General features: G+C 43.1%; 1 protein-coding gene across 6 annotated transcripts in view; it reads right to left on the bottom strand.

Moving 5' to 3' along the window:
* Window positions 1-24,807, bottom strand: part of LOC144294006 (uncharacterized) — a 230,242-nt gene that overhangs the window by 50,226 nt on the left and 155,209 nt on the right. For 5 of the 6 annotated variants that reach the window (XM_077865496.1, XM_077865486.1, XM_077865487.1 and 2 more), the window contains one exon: window positions 22,669-22,781. The gene's annotated coding sequence lies outside the window, so the exon portion shown is untranslated. Of the gene's footprint in view, window positions 1-16,369; window positions 17,513-22,668; window positions 22,782-24,807 lie in introns of those variants that run through there. The other variant, XM_077865485.1, reaches the window with a different exon arrangement.

The raw sequence follows: 24,807 nt of genomic DNA, 5'->3' as shown, positions 1-24,807 counted from the left end.
GTGTCTCCTATGGATAAATAAATAAAATCTTTAAAAAACAAAAACAACTTAAAAAAAAAAAAAAAAACCACCCTGTCTTTCTGAGGAGGTGAAGACAACAAAACTTCATTGAAAATTCCAGGCTGGAATTCAGGTTCATTGATTTTTGGTGAAAGGTGAGAGCAGGCCTGGAACCACAAATGTTGTGGCGACCATCCTTTATGGATCAACCTGAAAATGCCTCTGGGTGTGTGGGGTTTGGTAGGACAAGAAAAGGGAAAGGTATGGAGAGAATAAGAAATAACGAGGGAGAGAATACAGAAAACACTGGAAAGTAATTGAAGTTGACAGTGTTGGATTTGCCTTGCCTTTATTTGCGTTTTCCATTTACTGAAGCAAGTTTCATAAATAGATCGCATGCTCACAGTAGAGAAGTGGACCTATTGTATAAGATGTCCCAGTTGGAACTTTGCAATTTCTAAAGGGAAAATACTCTTTTTCAGCTTAATTCCTTCCGGCAAAATTTCATACAAACAGCCTGCTGTGTGCCTCTTTGAAACTGTTGATTAAGTCTGGCTTCGAGGGAAATGAAAGTATCTTTGGTCCCTGCACAACCACTTCTTTATTTTTTCCTTTAGCTGCTCACCAGCTTCATGCATCTGTGTTGACAGCTGAAGACCGAAGATTAAATTAGAAGAAGGTTGTTATTGCATTTTAAGATTATGTTAAACACTTAAACACACTGCAATGCTCCAAGGTGGAAATGGCTCCTGTAATCTTTCATCAGGATTTATGACCAACATTTCCTTCAGTGACAGTATCAAAAAGCTACAGTGGCCAGGGAATGTTCTCACCCACGCTAGCGAGGGGATATGATTATGTTCTCCAGCAGAATGTAACTTCCGGTTGCTTTTTTTTTTCTCCCCTTGTGAAAACAATGGTTTCTGGTTACCCCCAAGGGTACTGTGACTTCATGAAACACTTCATAAAATCAGCTCTGCCGGTTTGAAAGGGATCTACGGGAGATGGGGAATTTCTCTCTTTTTGGAAATGAGGTTTTTCTTTTCTGGAAAATGACAGGGGAAATAGTATTGCAGGCCAGTGTCTCTTACTGTGCAGGGGACTGAGGCTTTACCAGAAATGAGGGTGGGGGCAGCCCGTGGCTCAGCGGTTTAGCGTCGCCTTCGCCCCAGGGCGTGATCCTGAAGTCCTGGGATCGAGTCCTGCGTGGGGCTCCCTGCATGGAGCCTGCTTCTCCCTCTGCCTGTGTCTCTGCCTTTGTGTGTGTGTGTGTGTGTGTGTGTGTGTCTCATTAATAAATAAATAAAATCTTTTAAAAAAAATAGAAGTCAGGATGAGTTGAATTTAGATCTCTGAGCAGGCAGCTCACCCTCCACCACCAGTTTTCATTTTTCTTGGCCGGAATTTTATTTCTGCTCCTTCAACCTGGCATTGTGCACATGGCCACAGAACATGAAACACTGGCCAGTGTTTTCCAAGAGGCTTTGCCTATAGAGGAAATTAAACTTTCTTTTGCTTTTCTGCTATCAACAAAGAAGGAAAGAGAAGAAGCTAGAATGGTGGAGCACATCTCTTTGTTTTTCTTGTTTTTTTTTTTTCCCTCTTGATGTCCCTACCCCTTCTATTTTGGTTTCTGTTGTCTTTATACCTACTTTTCATTTTCTTACTCATGTCTGATTCTGTTTTCTTTTTTTTTTCTTTTAAGATTTTTTATTTATATATTCATGAGAGACAGACAGAGAGAGAGAGAGGCAGAGACAGAAGGGAGAGGCAGAGAGAGAAGCAGGCTTTCTGCAGGGAGTCTGACGTGGGACTCGATCCCAGGTCTCCAGGATCAGGCCCTGGGCTGAAGGCGGTGCTAAACTCCTGGGCTACCGGGGCTGCCAGTAATTCTGTTTTCTGTCTCTTTGCTTTGCTTCCTTTCCCCTCTCTTTGCTCAAGAGGAAATACTCTCTCATGGTTGGAGGAAGGGGATGAGATTGCAGAAGAACACGTGGTAAGAACAAAGTCGGTGGTGACATCCTGGTGGGTGGGTTAAACTAGCTGTTCTCCCTCCAGCATGGATCTGGAATCCCACCGCTTAGCACCTCCTCTGCTGCTGCCATGTTCTCATCAGCAGCGTCCCCTGCCTAAATTATTACATGACTCCCAACTGCTCACTCTCATTCCACCTGTGCCTCTAGAGAGCTGGGGCACCCAGGGTCACCCTTTAAGAACTAAGTCACTACTCTGCTCAGAGTCTTTCGATGGCTTCAGAATAAATTCCACATCCTTTACAGAGAATCATCGGTCTCTAAGTGAAGTAACCCCCTGATGCTTACCACCTCCGGCCTTGCTCCTGCCACCCCCCTTGTTCACTCCCCATAGCACTCTGCTCCCCTGGCCCACCTGCCTATAGAGCATTCTGGGCTACTGCTCCTCCAGCCTACACCACTCCTCCCCATCATATGCACTCCTTGCATGTCTCTGCCCCAACATCAACGTCTCATCAACAGAACCTCTCTAAAATAACACCCCCCTTTATTTTCTGTCCCCTTTAATAGTTATCACCCCCTGATGGATATTATTTGATTATTAATTTATGTCATTTCCCCAGACTGGAACATAGGATATAGATTTGTCTCTATCCCCATCCAGTACATTGAAATAAATATTTGTGGGCTGAGTGACCACTGAAAAGTCATAATACTAGCAAAATATGTAGCCTTTGGCCAACCTCCCTCTCTATGGCATGTGCATGTTATAGCCACATTTCTTACAATGTATTGGAAAAGAAAGCCATATTGGGCTGCTGAAGGTCCTGACCAGGAGCCAGCTACTTTCTCTTTGGTGGAGCTCTGTGAGCCTTAAGGCTGCCTGCTTTCTTATCCTCAGCTTACTGGTCAGAAAGGGTGTGCCCCCTCTTGCACTTGACTTCGGCATTTTCCAACCAGAACAGTGTGCACCCGCCCTTCCCTCATGTCCCAGTGCCAGGGACTGTACCTGTTGGCTGCATTTTTAGTTCTTATTCATAGTCATGATTCCACCCCACCTGAGTACTTTTATGCCTGGGCAATCTTGGAAATTGAAAGTTGCCTTTGACTTCTGGCAAACTAGTCAGGTCAGGGAGGAAGGACGAAGCCTCTCCCAAGACGACTTGGTGGGTTAAAGCCGTCATTGCTCAGACCCTAAATTGCTCAGACCCTAGAGTAAAGGAGTAGGGAAGAATTTTGAAGACCTCGGAGTACATTGATATTTAATTTCCTCACAAGAGCAGTGATACTTTTTCTTCAAACAGTCTTCTGGACATCCAGTATGTCAAACAACTGAATCAAAGCTTCTGTCTTTGAAAGGGAGCAAGGACTGGAGTCCGCTTGGCTCTGAGAGGGGTCCCTAAGGATTTTTGCAGAGTCAAGAGTTTTCACAGGGAACAGCATGAAAACTCCAGGTGTCATCCAATGTCATTGTATAGATAAGCAAAGAAAGGTTCAGAGAGGTGAAGGGATTTCCCCAAGTTTACACAGAGAGGAGCAGTCCTGGAATGAGACTAGTCTCCTAATTTCCCATTTATACACCTCTTCCCATCATATGCACCATACTCTGTTCATAGTCTACCACCTACTAAGTACCTACTAGGTGCCAATCGTCATGCCAGCTAGCTATTTTGCATTCATCATTTCATTTAATCCTTAGATCTATCCTTTGTGACTATTTTTTTAAAGATTTTATTTATTCATGAGAGACAGAGAGAGAGGCAGAGACACAGGCAGAGGGAGAAGCAGGCATGGGAAGCCCAATGCGGACACTTGACCCCAGGACTCTGGGATCATGCCCTGAGCCAATGGTAGACACTCAACTGCTGAGCCACCCAGTCATCCCTGTGATAGATACTACTAATCTCACTTTATAAAATAGAGATTAAGGAAGAGCTGCCAGGAAATTAGTAGTGGAACATAGACTTGAACTCAGATCTGTCTCATTCTAGAGCCTGTGTTCATTCAGTTTCTCATCTAGAATAAACAAAGAAACAAGTTAAATATATCAGCACCTAACAATGTATAATGACCCAAGCCCAAACAAAAAAATGTTTCTTGGGCAGCCCCGATGGCCCAGCAGTTTGGCGCCACCTTTGGTCCGGGGTATGATCTGGGACACCCGGGATCGAGTCCCGCATTGGGCTCACAGCAGGGAGCCTGCTTCTCCCTCTGCCTTTCTCTGTCTCTCTCTCCCTGTGTCTGTCATGAATAAATAAATGAATAAAATCTTTTTAAAAACATGTTTCAAAAAAAATATGTTTCTTGTTTGTGTAAAATCATCAGACAGATGAACCGGTTAGTGAGGAGAACTTCCACTTTGCAATCATTTAGGGGCCAAGTAGTCAGAGTCTCTGTAATCTTTAACACAAAAGCTTCTGAGGGATGCCAGCTTCCTTCTACACAGTCAGAGAGGGAAAGAGGAGGGAGAATTTTTATAAGCCAAGCCTGGAAGTGGCATGCATTACTTGCACATTCTACTTGCTATAACTCGGTCATCTGATTGCACCTCATTGCAAAAGAATGTTGGAGATATAGTCCCATGATCAGAAGTCTCTTCCCTTTGAGAATTCTACACCATGAAAAGAAAAGCACAGATTTTCAGTGGATGTGTAGCAATTTCTGCCTCACCAACCAGGGGGCTAGTACACAGACAAAACGTTAGATTCAATGTTCTTTTTATTGACATAGCTCTCCAATGTTTATGGCTGCAATCATAGCTTTGGTGCACATTTATTGATTTTGTTTTAAATTTCCAACATTCAATCTCCCTTCTTATTTTGGAGGAATTCACCAATATGCCTATTAATATGGGATAGAGTTCCCCTCATTTTCCTAAAACTAAAAGATAGGAGGAGTTGGTAGCCTCCATTTCTCTTGCCACCAGTGGTAAGAATTCATGCAAGGGAACTAGATTTTTACCAGTTGGTTAGATGGTCCCTCTTGGCACTTAGAATCTTCAGGGTCGAATGCAAAAGCATAGGGATTGTTGGTGTTCACTCACACAGTTTCAACAATATCACTGGTGGCTATTCTTGTAAAGATGTGGTCACACCCACACCAATCCTGTGGGTTGGTATTCAGCCGCAGAAGGAGCACCCCACCCAAAATTGTTCCTGTGACAGCTTCCAGAGTCTTCCAGTTCCCACCTGTTCTCCAAGGTTTGTTTACCCACCTTGCCACTTGAGCCCTGCTTCTGGTCAACTCTGTGAACCACCTCCTGATACCCTTCAATTGGAGAAATCCTCTCTTTTTGCTTGACTGCAACCAACAATTTTGACTGACACAAAGCCTTTCAGAACCTGTTGTCTAAATCTGCCTCCACTAGGCCTGCAAGTTGGTTTAATTTTGATACTGCTGAAAACACCATGGTAACCAACAATTCCAGACGTCCCTCCAATAAACTTTTTAAAACTGGACGTTGTGTACTTTCTTACAGATACTCAAGTCTGTTGGTGCTATTTTTCCCTGCAAGATTTGAGTGAAATTTTGGTGTCAAAGAGAGGACCCAGAGATGCCTGGGTGGCTCAGCAGTTGAGCGTCTGCCTTTAGTTCACATCGCGATCCTAGGATCTTAGGATGGAGTTCGGCATCGGGCTCCCTGAAGGGAGCCTGCTTCTCTGTCTACCTATGTCTCTGCCTCTCTGTGTTTTTCATGAATAAATAAATAAAACCTTTTAAAATGAGAGAGAGAGAGAGAGAGAGAGAGAGAACCCAGACTCTGTATTGTCAAGTCATTAGCTGTTCTTACTGGTAAGTGTGATTACTGTGCTCTTTAAAGAGGACCTCCTGGGGTTGTGGATGTTGGCTTTTGGTACTGATGGAATTTTCAGGATGGATATATTGATCATCTTTCACAGGAGCAACTGTCTCTGTACTCCAAATTCATTAAGACTCCTGAAGCTCATAGACCGAAATAATATTTACATACTCCCCAGACTTCCCTGGCTTATAGTTGTCACCTATGTCTCCCCACCTTCTACTTGAGTCCATGCCCTCACTCTCTTGTGGTCCTCAGAGGTCTCCCCACTGACACCTCTCTGATGTTCTTCAGCTCAAGCAATCCCACAGGTTACTTGATCAATGTACCTGTCATGGGCAGAATTGTTGAAGCCTCCAAAATTCATACATCGAAGCTCTAGGCCCCAGTACCTAGAATGTGACTGTATTTGAAGATAGAGTATTTAACGAGAGGATTAATTTAAAATGAGGCCATTAGGGTCGGCCCTAATCCAATCTGACTGATGTCTTTTTATAAGAGGAAAATAGGACACATAAGGAGACACCAGAGATGCACACACACTAAAAAGATCATGTGAGGACACAGTGAGAAGGTGGCCGTCTGCAGGTCAAGGAGGAGTTGGTAGAATGAAATCAACCCTGCCTGTTGTGCTCAAGATTGCAAATCCGAGAAACCACCAAGGAGCTGACACCGATGCAAGTGCATGAGGGTTTATTAGCAAGCTCAGGCTTGGGTCCAAGTATACTCCATACAACAGAACAGGGGCTTGGACCCCGAGACTAAGAAGCACAACAGTGTTGGCCAGTGGCCAATGAGATTGTAACATACGCAGAAAGTTGCACAGTCATGTTGGTCCACACGCAGGTGGCCAATTGAATTATGATTCACCTTATAGTGACCATTTGAACTAGCCTATTATTCTGGTTAGAACTGGCGCTCAGGTTTGGTGGGCAAAAGAGGGGTTTTCATTTCTTGGCTGGTTAAAGGTCAGAGGTCCCGCATTCCTAAGTGTGCTGGCTTCTGATAAGGGTGTGCTTAATAGCTAAACTAGGGTGAGGGAGTGCCTTAAACAATAGGCAGGTCGTGTGCGGGGGTTTCACATGAGATGGTGGGTGTAGCACAAAATGGAGTTAGTCCTGCTCTGCTTGTCCAGGGGCAGGGGATTTTTGTTAGATTTCCTGGGTCCCACATTCCCCCCTTTTTCAGAGGATCCTTTGCAGAACCCAATCATGGGTCCTGGGCCCCTGCTGACAAAGGCAATGGTCTTAATTTTTCTTGGCCTCCACATGCCAACACCTTGATATTGGACTTCAGCCCTCAGAACTGTGAGAAAATACATTTCTGTTGTTTAAGCCACCCAGCCTGTGGTATTTTGTTATAGCAAATGAACACAGTCCTTAACTATAACCCTGATCGTTGAAACTTGTATTCACCTTGTGTTTCTGATGCTTTGATATCTTGGGGCTAGCCAATTCCTAAAGATAGCAAAGGACTCACCTGTAAGCATGCCTTACACAAACTTAAAAGCGCACATTTGTGAATCAACCTATTCAGAGGTCATAACCCACCACCTCCTTTCTTGGGCTCTCACCCTCAGGATCATTATCCTCTACCCCAATCACCCTAGAGCTAGGTGCCAGACCATCAGATACAGCCCCTATACTCCAGAACTAGCTGAAATTATTCCAACTAGCCAGTCTTAAATCTGCTGGCCCTGCCTCACCATACTTTCCCATGAGAAGCACAATAAAGGCTCTTTCTCTCCATTCCCCTCCTGTCTTCCTCTGCCTCCTAACTTGTGCTTCCCCAGTGGCCCTGCGAGACATGCCATGACCCCTCCTCTGGGGAACTGAGTAACAAACCATCTCTCCAATGGCAATTGTCTCCTCATGTGTTGGCCTCATCATATCTGAATAATAATAAAACTCTATATTTTTAAACAAGGCTTTGGTGAAAATCTGAACACTAACCTAGGATGCTCCTTAGCTTTGGGAGAACTGGTAGACCTCCCAAAGCTGAAAACCTTGAGTAGGGTAGGAAAAAAAAAAAAAAAAGCCATATTTCTTTTAGTCCTTCCTTTTATATAGAAATGAGGAGAAAGACCTCAAACTCCAAGCCACACCATCACCTGACCCCAAAGCAATACGGTAAATGCCCTGTGAGCTACAAAACCTCTTGAGATTCTGCTCCTTCTGTTTTTGCAACATCTCCTCTCCCCAGAGCCTAAATGAATCCCTGGGCCCAGCTTTGGTAGCAAACACCATACCATCCTCTCCAACTTCATGCACTAAATTTCCTCTTGGAATTACCCTCCCCCTCATGCAAAGCAGTAGCAGGCAAATTACTTCTTGTAGACACTATTTTACATAAGCAGATACATCCAAATTTGTATGATGGTAAACCAGGACCTATCCTCTTCCACAGCAGCCTCTACTAAGAAGGCAATAGATAGTCTGTGAAGTAGGAAAGGGAGAAGACATTAGATAGCACTACAAGACACAGTATCTGCCCTCCAGGCTCTAACTACTTGCTTGGGGAGACTCAACATTTAAAGAATGAAATTGTCTCTATGTCCTTCAGGAAGCAAGCAAAGCCCATTGACAGAGTTCAAAAAAGGGAGAGATGCCTTCTGACTGGATTATCAAGAAAAACATAGTGAGAGATAAGGAGCTTGAGATAGTCCGTAAGAAGTCAGCTGGGTAAAGAGAGATACTCAAGGAAAGACAAGAAGACATTGAGGGGCAGCCCTGGTGGCCCAGTGGTTTAGTGTCACCTTCAGCCCAGGTTGTGATTCTGGAGACCCGGGATCAAGTCCCACATCAGGCTCCCTGCACGGAGCCTGCTTCTCTCTCTCTCACTCTCTCTCTCTCTCTCTCATGAATAAATAAATAAAATCTTAAAAAGAAGAAGAAGAAGAAGAAGAAGAAGACTGATTGACTTGCCTAGACCAGAAAGGTAGGGAAGTGGAGGAAACTGAAGGGGTTTAAGGCCACAGGAACAATTGGTGCTTGACTGAGAGGCCTTGAATGGCATGTTAGGAAGCATCTGTAGGAGATACAAAAGAAATGGATGAGTGGTTTTGCCTTCAAGAGTGTACTTCTTATAACAGAGATAAAGCTTACAGTAGTGAAACATACAAGAGAACATATCATTATATGTTGACATTGGGAGCTCTTAACATGTATGATGTAGAGCAAGAGTCAGCAAATATTTTGTAAGGTCAAATAGTGAGTGTTTCAGCCTTTGCAGGCTGTTTGGTCTCTGTCACAACCACTCAGCTCTGCCATTGTATTGAGAAAGCAGTCATAGACGATGTATAAATGAATGGAATGGTTGTGCTTTAGTGAAATTTTATTTGTTAACCCTATCAGTGGGCTGGATTGGCCCTTAGGCCTTTGCTGACCACTACTGGTGGTGCAGCATATAAACTTTAAGTAGTTTGGGTCTCTCAGTCAGGAGCTTCTAGTCAAGCCTCAGGAAAAATCTAGACTTTGAAGGATGATTACACGAAGATGGCATGTCTTAGGGTTCAGAAACAAATAGCAATTTGGACCTCACCAATAGAAAATTTGGGCCTCATCAATACCTCCTTAGATTTATCTGGAAACAAGGCCCATCTAGTCAAATATAATGGACCAACCAACTTCCCCTCTGGAAATCTGAGTCTTGTACCTAGAAGGTTTAAAACCTGGAAAATCTATAAAGTCAGCATAAGCAACAGCCCTTGGCTACCACCTATTTTTATGACCTGGAAGGATTCGTCATTCAGCTGTTGATTCTCAATCCTCTATTGGTCTTCTTTTTTTTAAGCTTACATTTATTGAGTGTCTGCCTGATGGTATGCTGATACACCGATCCTCAAGGTTCTGAAGATTCTTCATCACACACACACACACACGCACTACCTGGGGACCATGTGTAAGAGTTTGTACTAGTCCAAAAAGGATTTAATTAGTGTTTCAAAGTTCCACCCTACTGCTCATTTAATCTTCACAGCAATCCTGTGAAGTAGGTACTATTGCTACTATTCCCAGTTATGCAGAAACAAAGAAACTGAGATTCAAAGAGACTTATTACTTGCCCAAATTTGTGTAGTAAGTAAATGAAGTAAATAAAAGGTGGAATTAAAACTCAGGTATATCTAACTCAAGCCTATGAAGTTAGGCCTTGCCTATTCTGTGACCTGTGCTCTACCTTAGGAGAGTTACTGCTCATCTGGGAAAGGCATTTGGTCATAGGGAAGAAGATCATTACTTGCTATGGTTGTCCAGTTTCCTGTACCAGTTAGTCAGAAACTAGCTGACCATAGGGCTTAGCACTGGGTTAGATTCCAGGAACCAAAATGAGTCAAAGGACATACCCAGAGCTTCCATTAGCAGACAAAATCCAAAAGGCAAGGGCCAACAGTACTAGAGCCAAAGAAAGGAACTCTGGTCATTTCCAAAGAAGCCCAATTGCTATCAGACCCAGAGACAGGTGTGAAGTTGGATACAAGGGATGAGATACAAGGACCAGAGCCACAGAAAAGCAAATTAAGAAGAGGAATAGAGGGATCCCTGGGTGGCTCAGCGGTTGAACTACTGCCTTTGGCTCAGGGCGTGATCCCGGAGTTCCGGGATCGAGTCCCACGTGGGGCTCCCTGCATGGGGCCTGCTTCCCCCTCTGCCTGTGTCTCTGTCTCTCTCTCTCTGTGTCTCTCATGAATAAATTAATAAAATCTTAAAAAAAAAAAAAGAAGAGGAACAGAGAGGAAGAAGCAAATAGGTTCATATTATAGACTAAGAACAAGTCTGGGGTGTGGGGAGCTTGAATTGGATTCCAACTGCAAAGAAGGAAGTAGAATAGCTTAAAATGCAGGCTGTGGTCAGGGAGAGGTAATTGAGAATGCCTTCATGGGAGAAGTGATATTGGGGTTTGAGCTGACCCTTAAGGGGCTGACAAGTTTGGATTAGGCCAGGGAGTTATCTCAGGAGATTTAAACAAATCTGGCTCTGTGCCTGATCAGGAAACAGCAAGCTGATGTTGTGGTTACATAAAACTGAAGAGGAGGCCCTGTTTTGAGGGTTACTCATTCCATGAATTCTCTTGGTCTTTACCTCCCCGATGGTCTAGGAATGAAGTATCTGATGTTCATGTCGAGGGATTGCCCTGCATCTAACTAGAGGATCCGAGGCTTAAAATATAGAGCTGGGCTTTTGTCAGCTTGTGCGGCAGGGAATCTACCTTAGAGGTTTATCACTCTTTGTGCTGGATGTAGCAAACTGTGCATATTACTCAAAATATAGATCTGTCACTAAGACTCTCTCTGAAGCAGCGCAGACATTAATAATTGGTCAATCCGGAACCCTCTGATTCCTGAGAAAGTATGGGTTACACCAAGTGCCTCTCTTCCTTCATGCAGAAGACTGCGTCACACCTTATTATAAATGAAATAATGAATGGAGACTTTGCTGTTGTTTTGTTGGACTCTGACTTTGGAAATATGCTCTACCCTCCTCTGTACTCACTCCACCCTCCCACTACAGCAAAAGTTCAAAGTCTTCCCAGCTAAAACTAATTCTAAATTTTGAAATAACATATCTGGGCCACTCAAGCATGATCACATGACTGTGTAATATTAATTTTCCAAAGAACAGAGTACAGAACATGAGCTGACTTGTTGGGACAAAACGTCTCCCTTTCACATGAAGCTCCTAGAACAAAGATCGTGAGAAGAACCTGCGCTCCCTATGAAGATGGGAATCTCAGAAATCTTCTGTGGGCCATAGTGATCCTGACTCTCTCAAAAGTCACTAGGTTGTGGGGCATTGAAAAGGATTGTATTGGGACTCAGCAAAATACAGCAAGGAAAACAGAATTTGGGCCCCTCTTCCTTTTAGAAATCTTTTAAAACAGTATCCAGGAAGAAGAAAAGTCCAAGAATGGTTAAGAGAATCTCAAAGCAGATGAAAGCCATGGAGATGCCCACAACTAGCAGGAACTCTGAGTGGATTTTAAATTCTCACTAATATATCAGTATGTGATCACACTACTTCCCTGTCTGCAGTCTTGAGAAGTCATAGGCGCCAGCTGAGAGAGCACTTGGATGGCCTAGGAGCTGTGTCTGAACCTTGCGCCCACACTGAAGGGGGAAGGCAGGTTTGTCAGGACCCCCACCCCAACCACTAATGCAAAGCCATACGAGTGACGTGGGGGCCAGTGCAGAGCATGCTTCATCATTGTCAGGAGGAATGCAGCAACATGAAGCCTATTCTATTTCATTTTTTTTTTTTTTTTGAGGACTGAAAAACAAAAAGATTAAAGCACAAGGCACTTTTTTTTCTGAGCAGGAATAGAGCAGATGGGATACAGGGCATCTACACAATTATTTTGTTACTCGTGGGTTATTACTGATGTTTGCTTCTTCTCAGAACAGAACCATCTGGAGCTTTAATGTCATTAGACAGGTGTGTGTGTGTGTGTGTGTGTGTGTGTGTATGTGTGTGAGTGGGTGTGTACTGAATCTCTGATTGATGGGATGTTCTCTCATCAGGGTCTTTGACTCAAAGCCAACAGAACCAGTCTTAGGCAGAGTTATGAAGCAAAATCATAGACCACCAGAATGCAAGTTTGGAGAGGACCATTAGAAACCACAGTTGACAGTCCTCAACAATAGATATGGGAAACTGAAGCCAAAGAGGAGAATTTCTTAGGATGATCACACAGGTCAAGAACCCAGACTCTAGCAAGATACAGTGGAAAGAACATTGGCCTATGACCCAACAGATCTAGGTTCTTATACCAGGTTTTCCACCCACTATCTAGCTATGTGATACTAGATAAGTCACTTAGCCTCTCTGTTTCAGTTTCCTTATTTTTAAAAATGACTATAGCAATTTAATACCTATCTGTCTTCTTTCAGAGGTTTGTCAGAGCAAATGGGTCTGAAGGTGACTTACAAAGTGCCCTCCAAAAATAAACGATTGTGTGTCTGTCTGTGTATGTCTATGTCTAGAATAAAATGTAGGCTGTATAGTATCGTGGGAGAAGAGCCCAAATTTGTTAAGATTCTTTTGATTGTTCCATCACAAATAATAAATCTCAACTCAAACTGCTTAGAAAGGACAGAGAGGGGAAAGAAGGAAGGTGGGGCAGAGAGACTGAGATTGATTTATTGATCCCACAATTAAAAAGTCTAGAGATTATAGGGTTTAGGTTCTGCTGGATCTAGGGACTCATGATGTCACCTGGCCTCATCCTCTCTCTCATCGCAGTTGTCCTCTTGGATGCTTCCATTGTTAGGCTTTCCACAGTGGCGCCTAATGGATTCATGTTCACACTACCCTTCCAATGTTAGTGCCAATGGAAAAAGGAGAGCCTTGCTTTCTTTCACATAATTGACATTTGGGACTGACTTGGATCTTATGCCTATAGATTTGTAAAACATGGGCTGAAGGGGTGTGCCACAATTAACAATAACTTTGTGCATGGTAGATCATTTATTTTCCTTTTTTTGTCTTTTTAAAATTTTTGTTTAGGCAGGTGTGTGAGGGCTGGCTAAGAGTTCAAAACTATGTGGTAAGGAATATATTGAAAGAACTGAAGAAGGGCAGCCCCGGTGGCTTAGTGGTTTAGTGCTGCCTTCAGCCCAGGGCATGATCCGGGAGACCTAGGATCGAGTCCCACATCAGGCTCCCTGCATGGAGCCTGCTTCTCCCTCTGCCTGTGACACTCTGCTTCTCTCTCTGTGTGTCTCTCATGAATAAATAAACAAAATCTTGAAAAAAAAAGAAAGAACTGAAGAAGTTCAAAAGAGAGGGGACCATGGATAAGCAGAGGAACTGTAGTAATTATTTTCAGATTTTTGAAGGGTTGACATATAGAACATGCTTTTAATGTCCTGAGTAGCTGCAGAGGGCTCCACTAGAAGCCCATGGGGTATTTAGACACGGGGAGGTTTTGGAGAAATGGAGAAGCGCTTCTAACGCTTGGGATTGCCAACACTGAAGTTTCTTGCCCTGGGATGTACTAAGTTTCCTACCACTTCAGGTATGGGAGCAGAAGTGGGGACAACCCCTTGTCACAAATTTATAGAGGGGATTCAGGTCTCTTGTGAATATTTTCCTTAAAAGATGGTGTAGCGAATACTCCCCTTACACATGGCCCTCAGACTTTACCAAATCAGTGTGGTCTGGCTTTTACCTTCCAGCATCTGTTCCTCAGAGCCTGAGGGACTTTTCTGGAACTGTAGAAGGTCATCCTGTCACCCTTGCATGGCAGGCTTGAAGGGCTACAAATTATTACACCCCTAGGAGTAGCCCTCAAATGGTGACTCTTAGGAGCGGGCATATAAATATCTCAGCCATCTTTCCATCTTGTAGGATAATTCCCAGGACATGTTTTGTACCTTTTCCCAGAGTTTCCCTGGGAGGTTAGGCTCCAGTTGTCCACAGAAATAACTTGCTTAACAACACACCGTGTATTGGCTGCCTTCCCTTCCCAATCTCACTTCCCTCTCCCCTACAGTTGTCCCTGGGTCATTTCTCGTAATGAAAGACTTTCACTGGAATCTCATTTCAGAGTGTGCTTCCAGAGGAACCCATATTAGGAGTAGTACCTCCCAACACTTCCTTCATACTTCCCTCAGTTAGCAATCAACAGCAGGGGTTACTCTGGGCGGTAGGTGCCACAGGAGAAATTAAGGTGGCTAAAGTGTGGCTCCTGAGTATGGGAACCATCAGCTTAGAAGGGGAAGATGGACTGCATTGTGATGCATTCTGTATCAGAGAGGTCAGAAGTGTTGTGAGATACAGACGAGGAGCAGTGAGGCAATCAGCTTGGGAGTCCTTCTGCACTGACTTGGTTTCCACAAGCAAAGAATATTTTTGGAACGAGAACTGCTGGAGGCCAGTCCTCCTTGCCTTTTTTGGCCAAGGCCTGCCTGGGAGTCACATCACGCACATCCATGCTCTTAGGAAAAGTGCTTAACAGAGATTCCATCTTCTCTTACATGCTCTCCCAGGCTGAGAGGACAGACAGCTGGAGAAGCCAGCAGCAGTCAGGGTGGGCATATTTCCAGGCCCCCAGGCTACTGGGCAATGACGTCAGCATCAGCACTCTGAGGTTGCTTCTTTTTTTTTTAAAGTTTATTTATTCATGTATTTATCTTAGTAATTGCTACACACAACGTGGGGCTTGAACTCACGACCTTGAAATCACGGGTTGCGTGCTTTTCCAACTGAGCCAGCCAGGCGCTCCACTGAGGTTGCTTCTTGATTTCAGAAATGAAAAGAATGAAAATGCCCCAGTCTTCCTAACCCCTACCCACCCTTTGAAGGCTCAATTCTAATCTTGCTTCCCCTGTTAAATCTTTGTAGAGCAGCTTTCTCCTCTCTTGCCACTCCTGCCATCTCCTAAGCTCCTCTGCCATCATTTATGGGACCCTATGAACCCTTCCCTCTTCTCGCTTTGAGTTACCACCACCCTTTCCTTGTGTACAGTTTTTCTTTGTGGACAGAAGCAATGCTGTTTACTGAACACTGTGTTTTATTGGTTAAGAAGTACAAAGTTTATGGGGAGTCAAAGATATGTAAGTACACAATGAGAAAACTTGAAAAACCCACATGTCCCTTGGGGAGAAAAAGGATAAAGAAGTTTTTACAATCATAGTATGAGATGTCTACATAGCTATTAAGGAGGAAAAGGTACATGTACATATAGGGATGTGGGCGGAAAATCAACACCAATTAAAAAAGTAAATTATAGCTATGAAAAGGCACCAAAAAGCCTAAAATGTATACTGCAAGGTAAAAGAAGGCAGTCTGAAAAGAATACATGCTGTGCAATTCCAACTATTTGACATTCTGGAAAAGAAGGTAAAAGTGCAAATACAGTGAGCTCAGTGGCTGAGGTGGCTGGGGGTGGGGTGGGTAGGGATGAATGGGCGCAGCACAGCGGGTTCTCAGGAAGGTGACACTATAATGTACGATACTTTAAGGTGGATCTGTGTCAGCATGTATCTGGAAAACCCAGAGAACTCAACAGAAGGGGTGAACTCTAATATAAACTGTGGACTTTAGTTGATAATGTATCAATATTAGCTCATCAGTTATAACACATGAACCACACAAGATGATAATATAGGGAAACCGATAAGGGAGTAAAATAAATGGAAACTCTCTGTACTCTTTGCTCAATTTCCTTTAAACCTGAAACTGCTCTACAACTAAAAACTATTAACTAAAAAATTGTAGAACAAGAGGAATGGTATGATTCCATTTGAATAAAAAATTATCACATGGGTATATATGATTTTATATTTTTGAGAATACAGTGAAAGGTCTAGAAAAACCAATACACAATATACTGTTAACAGTACTTCTGGCTGATGATGAGTGAGTAGCAAAGAAAAGAAAAGATCATCACTTTTCAATGAAATATTCAGATATTAAAAGGAATATAGAATAATGTAATGAGCACCTGTGTACCTCTCCTTCCCCCACCAATCAACTTCTGAATCAAAACATGAGTGATAGGATGCTACTCTTACTTGCTACTCTTTTATATATCTTATAATATGAATACAAGTTTATGTATTCATATGTATTCATATTGTGAGAAAGAAGAAAGAAAGAAAGAAAGAAAGAAAGAAAGAAAGAAAGAAAGAAAGAAAGAAAGAAGAAAGAAAGAAAGAAAGCCAGAACAGCAATCAAAGTGCTGCATGAGAACAAAGATGGAAGCGATGAATTATGGCTAGAGTTGGGGAGAGTCAGAGGTTGGCAGACAGGTAACACTGAAGCTGGGCAGAATTGGGGAAAGCAAAATTAGCAAATGCAAAACAAAGAGCTGGGACAAACAAAGGGCCCAGCTTCTTTAAGGAACAGAAAGTGATTCTGAAAGATGGGGGCAGGGAGGAGAAAAAATATCCCAAGAATTAGAATAGAACCCAGGGTGTTTGGTTGTGATTTGATTTTTAAAGACATTCAATATTGTGGTAAAGAGTTTGGTCATTATGTAATCAGCCAAAAGTAGAAGCTGCATCTAAGCTGGCATAATACATGCTCAGATTTGTATTATAGGGAGTAACAGCAAGTAGCAAGGACTGGAATAGTGATCTCCAGGCATGCCTTCAGTAGGGTGATTCCTGTGTCCCCTGGTTGCAAAGACATTAAGAAAGCATGTATTTTATTTTATGGTCTTTTCATATTTTGTTCATTTGTATCAGATGAGTAAACCTTAAATATTCTCTCCTAATGTGCTGAAACAACAGAGAAGTGCCTAGGAATCTGTGAATGCCCCACTTTACCCTTCTCTACCCCAGCCTTCCTGAAAGGTAGAGTCCATTTACCCTCTTTATTTTTGGAAGTCAAGGTACAGCCTTCCTTGACATCATCTTCACAAAGGGTCATGAACTATCTTCAGGAGGTCCCAGTTAAAAGCATCTATGTTACTTGTGCATGGCATTAAATTCCCAAAGTCCCAATGACAACATCCCCTTTCTTTGGAGCTTCTGGGAAGTTCTTCATATTTTCTTCTTAATGGCATGCCATTGATTTTGTAGTTCAGAAGTGAGTGACTGCTTGGCCTTTATGAAGCCAACTGTTTTTTTCTAGGAGACAGTCTGTTTTTACCTGTCATGATGAAGGGTCACTATTTGTGAGTCTCAATATCTGAATCAGAGATGCATCTTGATTTGAGGAGGGAGTGTCACAGACTGGGTCTCCTGGGAAGCACACTCTGAGATGGAGTTAGTGTGCAGGAGGCTTACAGGAGAGAGCTTCTGGGGAAGAAAGGGAAATGAAGCAGTCAGGCAGAGGTGGAGGGACTTCTGTCATGTCAGCCCTGTCATGTCAGGCCTCAGTCAACCTCACAGAGCTCTCAAGATGGAAGGATCCTTCAGAGCTCTAGACTGGGGCAAGAAGACCATACCTTTACACCGGACATCAATCAGCCATTGGGTCTGGATGGCTCTGGGAGAGACATGTCATGTTGGGAGGGGCAGTTCTCTTCAGCTGAGGCAGTCCCCAGAAGGGGCTGCGCTGAGAGCATAAGACTTTCAATCCTGAAGTGTGATCTGTGGCATGTATCATGAGGTCTGGGGTCACAAGTGCGCCCAGAGGTAATGCATCCAGATACCATGCTGACATTCAAGGAAATCCATGGGGTCCTAGGCTTCCAGGACCTCCTCTCTTCAAAGTGCCTTGCAGAACAAGCTCTCAAAAATTCTTATTAATAAAATTATTTATTTATTAATAAAATTAATAAAATTCTTATTAATCTTTTTAACAACTACTTACTGAGTGTTCACCAACAGCAGACACTGTTTTCAATGCCAGCATCATGGCAATGAGTAAGCACAGAAGTACTTACATTCTAGACATGGTAGGGTACAGACAATAACAAAAGGACTGAGTAGAAGGCACAGTCTGTTAGATGGTGAGCATTACTATGGAGCAGGAAGGGGTATGGGAAGTGCTAGTGGGGTGAGGTGGGGAAAGAATTTCCAGGCAGATGGACTAGGGAGTGTGAAGGTTTGAGTCTAGTGGTTAAGAAACAGCAAGCATTTTGCCATGGCTGGAGTAGAATAAAAAAAGCAGAGAGTACATGCAGGAGGAGAGGCCCCAGCGGTGTGCAGTCACTGGGGAAGGGTCTGGGGTCTCAATGAGCCTAGTGGGTCACTGTGAGGCTTTGTATTCTTCTCAGACATCGGGAGTTAGTAGAGGGTCCTGGGCACAGGTGACATAATGTGATTAACATTTTAACAAGATCCCTGTTGAGAACAGACTGTAGAGAACAGAGAGTGGAAGAAAGGAAGCCAGTTAAAGAAGCAATCACAATGGTCATGCTGCGAGAGGAGCATGGACTGGACCAGGGTGCTAGCAATGGTAATGGTGGGACATTCATTGCATGCATTTCCTCAATGAAGGCAGTGGCGTCTGCCAAAGAACTCCATCTGAGTACTAAGAAACAGGGGTCAAGGGTGCCTCTAATGCCTTGGCCTAGGGCAACTTGGAAGAAGGTGTTTTCATGAACAGAAGTGAGAACCACGGAAGGAGCTTTAGGGGTAGGAAGCAATCAGGAGCTTAGTTACAGACTTGCTAAATTTCAGAAGATATTAAAACATGCTATGCTTCCATTGGCTGGCTATTTTTCATTAGCTACCCAGCCTCTCAGTAGAGAGATTACTTTTTTTAAAAATATATATATTTTTTTTGATTTAAATGAGTGAGACAGAGAGAAAATGTGAGCAGGGGGAGTGGCAGAGGGAGAAGCAGACTCCCCCCTGAGGAGGGAGCCTGATATAGGGTTCTATCCCGGGACTCTGGGATCATGGCCTCTGCTCATCCAGAGCACACGGCAGCCTGCAATGATAGATATGGGATGCTTTGATTAATTTCTATCTCCTTCACTAATCTGCAAGTTCCACAAGGACAGGAGAGGCCATCTCATTCACTCCCTGATCCCCAGTTTTAAGATCAGCTCCTGTTGTGCTGTAACTGTTGTCTTGAATGAATAAATTGAAAAAAAATGCATATGAAGAAGAAAAGTTATGTTTTACACCTCCTCTCAGCTTCTTTTCGGTAAAGGAAGGCAGGACGGTCAACTCAGAGCAAGTGTACTTCTAAGGTCTCTACCACCAACCAGTCCCTCACACTTCCCCTGAAGTTAAGTCTCTAACCCCAACTCTGGTGGCAAAGAGCATGGAATTTGGAGTTCAAAATCTGTGTGACCTTGAGCAAGTTCATTAACCTTTCTAAGCCATAGAGAATAATAATTAGTACCCATTTCATAGGATTATGGTTAAGAGTACAAAAAATAATTTATGAAAAATGCTTAGTGCAAAGGTTAACAAATAGTGCATGCTTAATAAACACTAGTTGTTGTTATTATTATTATAATTATCCATCCTACCTTGAATAGTCTTCATGGCTCACACTGGTGCCTACAGAATTATGTCTAAACTCTACAGCAGGCATCAACATTTATCACCTTCTATTATATCTTAATTTCATTGTCTGTACTGGCTTGCTCAACCGAATGATTCACCTCTATCCTGGGTGCTTTCCTGCAGGCCACTCCCTCTACTTGTAGTGCCTTTATCTCAATTTTCTGCCTGTCAGGTTATGACCTATCTTTAGGATCCAGCTCAAATTAGGAGCACTGTCACCTAATCACTTTTCCAGCCCTTGCTTCTAGATAACTGAGCCTAAGGCAGGGATTAAAATGCTGATGCTGCATTCAGGAGGCAGAGGACAGGGAAGATAATTGGCACAAGGGAAGATGTGGAGCAATATGATGTGATGTTTTATTGCATTGAACACAGATTGTCAAGGAGGTGAGTCCACTCAGCACACAGAAATCTCCAGGGGATGCAGGGAGACAGGGAGAGGGGAAAAGCTTCTCTCCAGCTTCCCCTTGGTGGCAGTTTGCCCTGCAAGCTGGACCTAGATGCTCCTGGATGTATCATTCTCTCTTTTCTATCCATCCTATGCTCCGCAGCAGGCTATTTTCATCCAAATCCAGAAGCAGAGGCAGGAGAGGGTCTGGCCAACCAGCAACAGGTGCTAGCCAAGTGGGAAAGCTTTGTCCTTCAAGGCAAGTGCCTCATTGGTCCTGAGCAGGTCGGTGTGATTGAGGAGGGGGCAGCACGAGAGCAATGACAAGGCACAGAGAATCTGTGTCCTTTATGTGTCCAGGTGCCAAAGCTAGTTGGTTCTGCAGGAGACCATTGCCCACCATTTACAAGCTGTATGAACTGGGCAATTCACTTCATCACTCTGTCAATTTTCTTTCTTTTCCCTTGTACCTTTTCATTTTTAAATAATTCGAAAATTTCAAGAGTAGCACAGATCCTCCTGTCACCCATCTTCACTATTAACATTTTGCTACATTTCCTTTATCATACACACACACACACACACACACACACACACACAATTATTACTATTTTCAAAAATATTTGAGAGAAATTTATATCCTGCTCCTTTATTCCTAAATCCTTCAGGGTGAATTTTCTATGAACAAAAATATACTCCTATATAACAACAAAACGATGATCAAAATCAAGAAAGTTAGCATTATACAATACTACTATCTATCTGATCTACAATCCATATTGACATTGCACTGGTTGTCCTCATAGTGTTCCGTATTGGAAATTTTCTAGTGTCTGTTCCAATCTGGCTAATGGGAGCAATACCAGTGCCATCTCATAAGATTGTTAGGAGACTGACATGAAATAATACGTATAAGACACTGTAGTGCGGGCTCTGGTGTGTAATGACAACTCAGTAACTGCCTGCTACCTTAATGATTATTAATTCTTTAGTGAGGTCCTTCCAGTCCCCTTCCCTTCAATTCAAAATCAGTCTCTTCCCTCTATGTTTCCTTTGCAATGTATTTCTACCTGCACTTTTATGTTAGCCTTATTCATAAGTTTCTTAAGATCCTAAGGCTAATTCTTTGCTTCTCCCTATGGCTCCAGGCATACCATCTTGTACATAGAGGCTCCAGGCATACCATCTTGTACATAGACGGCAGATTTAAGGGGTTTTTTTTTGTATGAGGGTGAAGGTTATGAAGAAGATCGGAGGGAATGTATCTCACAGTATTGTGCCAATAGATACATTTTTGTCTTTATTATTTTTTTTTCATTTTTGTCTTTAAAGAGCTTACGGTTCATGAGGGGAAAGACAAATACACAGGTGAAGAGTTAAACAAAATGGGAACTGGGGCAGCCTGGGTGGCTCAGTGGTTTAGCGCCTGCCTTCGGCCCAGGGTGTGATCCTGGAGTCCCGGGATCGAGTCCCACCCACGTCGGGCTCCCTGAATGGAGTCTGCTTCTTCCTCTGCCTGTGCCTCTGCCTCTCTCTGTGTGTCTCTCATGAATAAATAAATAAAATCTTTTAAAAAAAAAGGGGGGGGGGGACTGAATAGATCCCAATGCAGCCTCAAGGGAAGGGCTAAAAGTGAATAGGAATAGACCGAAATCTGGGGAGTTTAAAGGAGGAAAAGACCCTGGAATGGAAAAAAAAAAAAAAAAAAGTCATTTCCAGAGACTGTTTAACATGGTCTCTTCAACAGGACAGACTTCATGGAGACTTGATAAACCAAAGTTCTAAGGGCAAATCTCTCCAATCTACTTTCCCAAGGCTTGTGAACCTGGGCGAATAGCTGAATGACATCTTGGCCACCCTTGCTGAGATGACGTTCTGGACAAAAGAACCTGGGTGGAAGTGATGAGCTCCATTTCCAGGCCTGGCCTATCAAAATCTCCTGTGTGTGCCCTCTCCTGCCCTGTGACTCTCCAGTGGTGGAAAACCATGATGTCCGGGGAAACTGAACATGAGTCCCAGCATGCCTATATGAAGCAGATTCCCCAGCCCTGCCAGCCTACACTGCTGACAAGAAGAAGAGGCAACCGTGGAGGCCAAGAAAAATCAAGGCCATTCCACCTCAAGTTTAGCATTAGCACAAGTACAGCCATCTTAGGCCCCTGTGAATAAGAGCTGAACTTTATAGGAAAAACTGCAGAATGTCCTCAATGCCCTCGCAGGGAATCCCATATCAAAAAGATAACAGAGCCCATACCCGTGGTAGAAAGTCCCATATTAGAATGAGAACAGAGCTCAATGCCCTTGAAAGCCCCATATCAAAATGTAAACAGAACTTGAGAAGTTCCTCCATCCCTTCTGAAAATCCCCTAGACCAGCCTATAAAAAACCCAGCTGTAACCCACTTCGGGGTCCAAGTCCCTGCTCCACTGTGTCGGGTATACTTGGACCCAAGCTCGAGCTTGCTAATAACCCTCGTGCGCCTGCATAGGTGTCGGCTCCTTGGTGGTTTCTCGGATTCGCAATCTTGGGCACAACAGCAACCTCACTGTGCCATGCCACTGAAACGTGAAGCCTTCTAATTACAGTTACCATTCCTTACCCTGTCTCGTGCACAGTTAAAACTGAGGCTGGCTTCAGAAGATCCGTGTTTATCTCCTAGCTTCACCACTTCATCACAGATGGACCAGGTCAAGTCACTTCATGTGGGAACTGCTGTAAGGAGTAAATGGAAAAAAGGCTTTGTAAACTGTGAACATGCCATAAATGTTGGATATTATTAGTATTTGTCCATTCTTCCTAAACTGGCCAAAATAACAGTCCAAGAATAGTATACAGAGATTAGTCATTCTTTCCAAACTAAGAAAAAGAAGAACACAGTCTGGGGTCTCAGGATACTGGCATTTACTCATGTGTTGGAAAAGGAGTTTGGGTCAGTCTATGGAAGGCCAACGATTTGCTTCGGAGCTCCTGGAGTTACTTTTCTGCTTAGCTAGCTATTATGGGGTAAAATTTTTATGAACACTTCAGTATTTGGAGGTAACCTCAACTTTGGAATCTCTTAATAGTTCAATTTTTGTTGAGGGAAGGCAAGAAGAAGAAAAGTGAGGAGAATGATTTCTAGATGAATCTTACCAACTGTTTTTCTCAGAGTCAAATGGATTGAAAGTATCATTTTTGACCTCGGGTTGTTTGGTTTTTTTGTACTTCTTACAAATGTTAACAATTTTTTGCTTTGTCAAGGAGGTTGAGATGAACCAGAAATCATATTCCAACATATACATATTAAAGTGAATGAAGGGCAGGATCAAAAGAGACTTCTTTGATTGAGAGAATTATTCACCTTATAAATTCTAGCACATTCCTGAATACTGGAGCAGTCCTGGGAATGGGTAAGCCATCTTCTTGGTGTGAGGGTTGGAGAATGGGAAAGTATCCCAGCTTCAGTGAAATATTTCCAAGGCACCAGTGGGAGCCTGACAGGATATGGCCCTTCACTGGTGATTGTTCCTCCTACAGCCAGATGAAAGGCAAGAGGCAGAGTTTGATCATTAAAACCATCTGGGCTCGTTATTCCTGGCCCTGAACCCACCCTATTCTAAGGAAATGATTTCTTAAGCTAGTCATTGCTCCTTTTCCCCTTTTCTTAGGCCTCTACTTCCTGTGTGTAGAGTCTGGCCGCTCTTCTCCCTAGCCTTCACAAGCTTTTCTTGTTTTCTTTTACACTTTGGGGTTAGAGATGATTCCAGAAAATGAAAGCACATCGCACATCCTCCTCTTCTGGATCTTTATTCCCTGTGACAATATTTCTCTTCCTCCCTTGTTGGCTCTTCTGTTTGTAAGATTTGTTTTCACTTCCATCTGGATTTGGGGCAGTGATATGGGAATAAGAAGACTTAGGCTCTTGATCAGCAGCACATAGATAAGGTAACTTTATTCTGCTCAAACTCAATATTTCATCTGTAAAAATAAAAAATTGGGACTAGAGCATCTCCTTATCTACTTCCTCCTCCGGTTCTATATAAGATCAGTTCCCCATCAACAGCTGAAAAAGAAGGCCTCAGAACTATCTTACTCCACAGCTGAGTAGGTATTTTTTGTTTTTCTGAGTGAGACATCTGGGGGAATTTCCAGAAGAAGCAAATTCAAATCCTGGGATATGAATAAATTAGGAGTCAGTTATGATAAGACTGGAGAAGTGGCACCAAGCTTAGTTGGCAAGGATCTTACATTATATGTGAGGTTTGGAACTTTATTCGTTTGAGTGATGGAAAATCTTTGGAAGCATGACAAGATTTGTATTGTAGAAGTTTATTTTGATGGTTGTATGAAGTATGGCAAAAACAGAAGATAGTGCCACCCGAAAACTACCAGCTTTTTTCAGGGGGGAAAAATGAAGAGGATCTAAAGTAAGAAAGTGGAACTTAGTTGGAAAAAATGAGAGGGAACAAATTTTATACACTTGGGGATCTGTTGGCTAGTTATCTGGAGCCTTTCAAGAGGGAGTAGAGACTAGGATAATGGATGGATTTGTCATGATGATACTGGACACATGTCGCTTTTTACTGTGGAAAAAAAATAATACATTTATTTTGAAAACCATTAATAAGTTAATTTAAGGGAGATAATGTTTTTTCCATGGCTTTTAACTGATTGGTCTAGGAGGACACCTCCCCTGTGACAATCATAGAGCTCCAACCTACTGGCAGCAGGTAATGGATACAGAGGAGGGTAGCTGATT

Source organism: Canis aureus, chromosome 22 (genome assembly GCF_053574225.1).
Source record: "Canis aureus isolate CA01 chromosome 22, VMU_Caureus_v.1.0, whole genome shotgun sequence".
NCBI classification, from domain to species: domain Eukaryota; kingdom Metazoa; phylum Chordata; class Mammalia; order Carnivora; family Canidae; genus Canis; species Canis aureus.
This window is presented reverse-complemented; position numbering and strand designations above follow the sequence as displayed.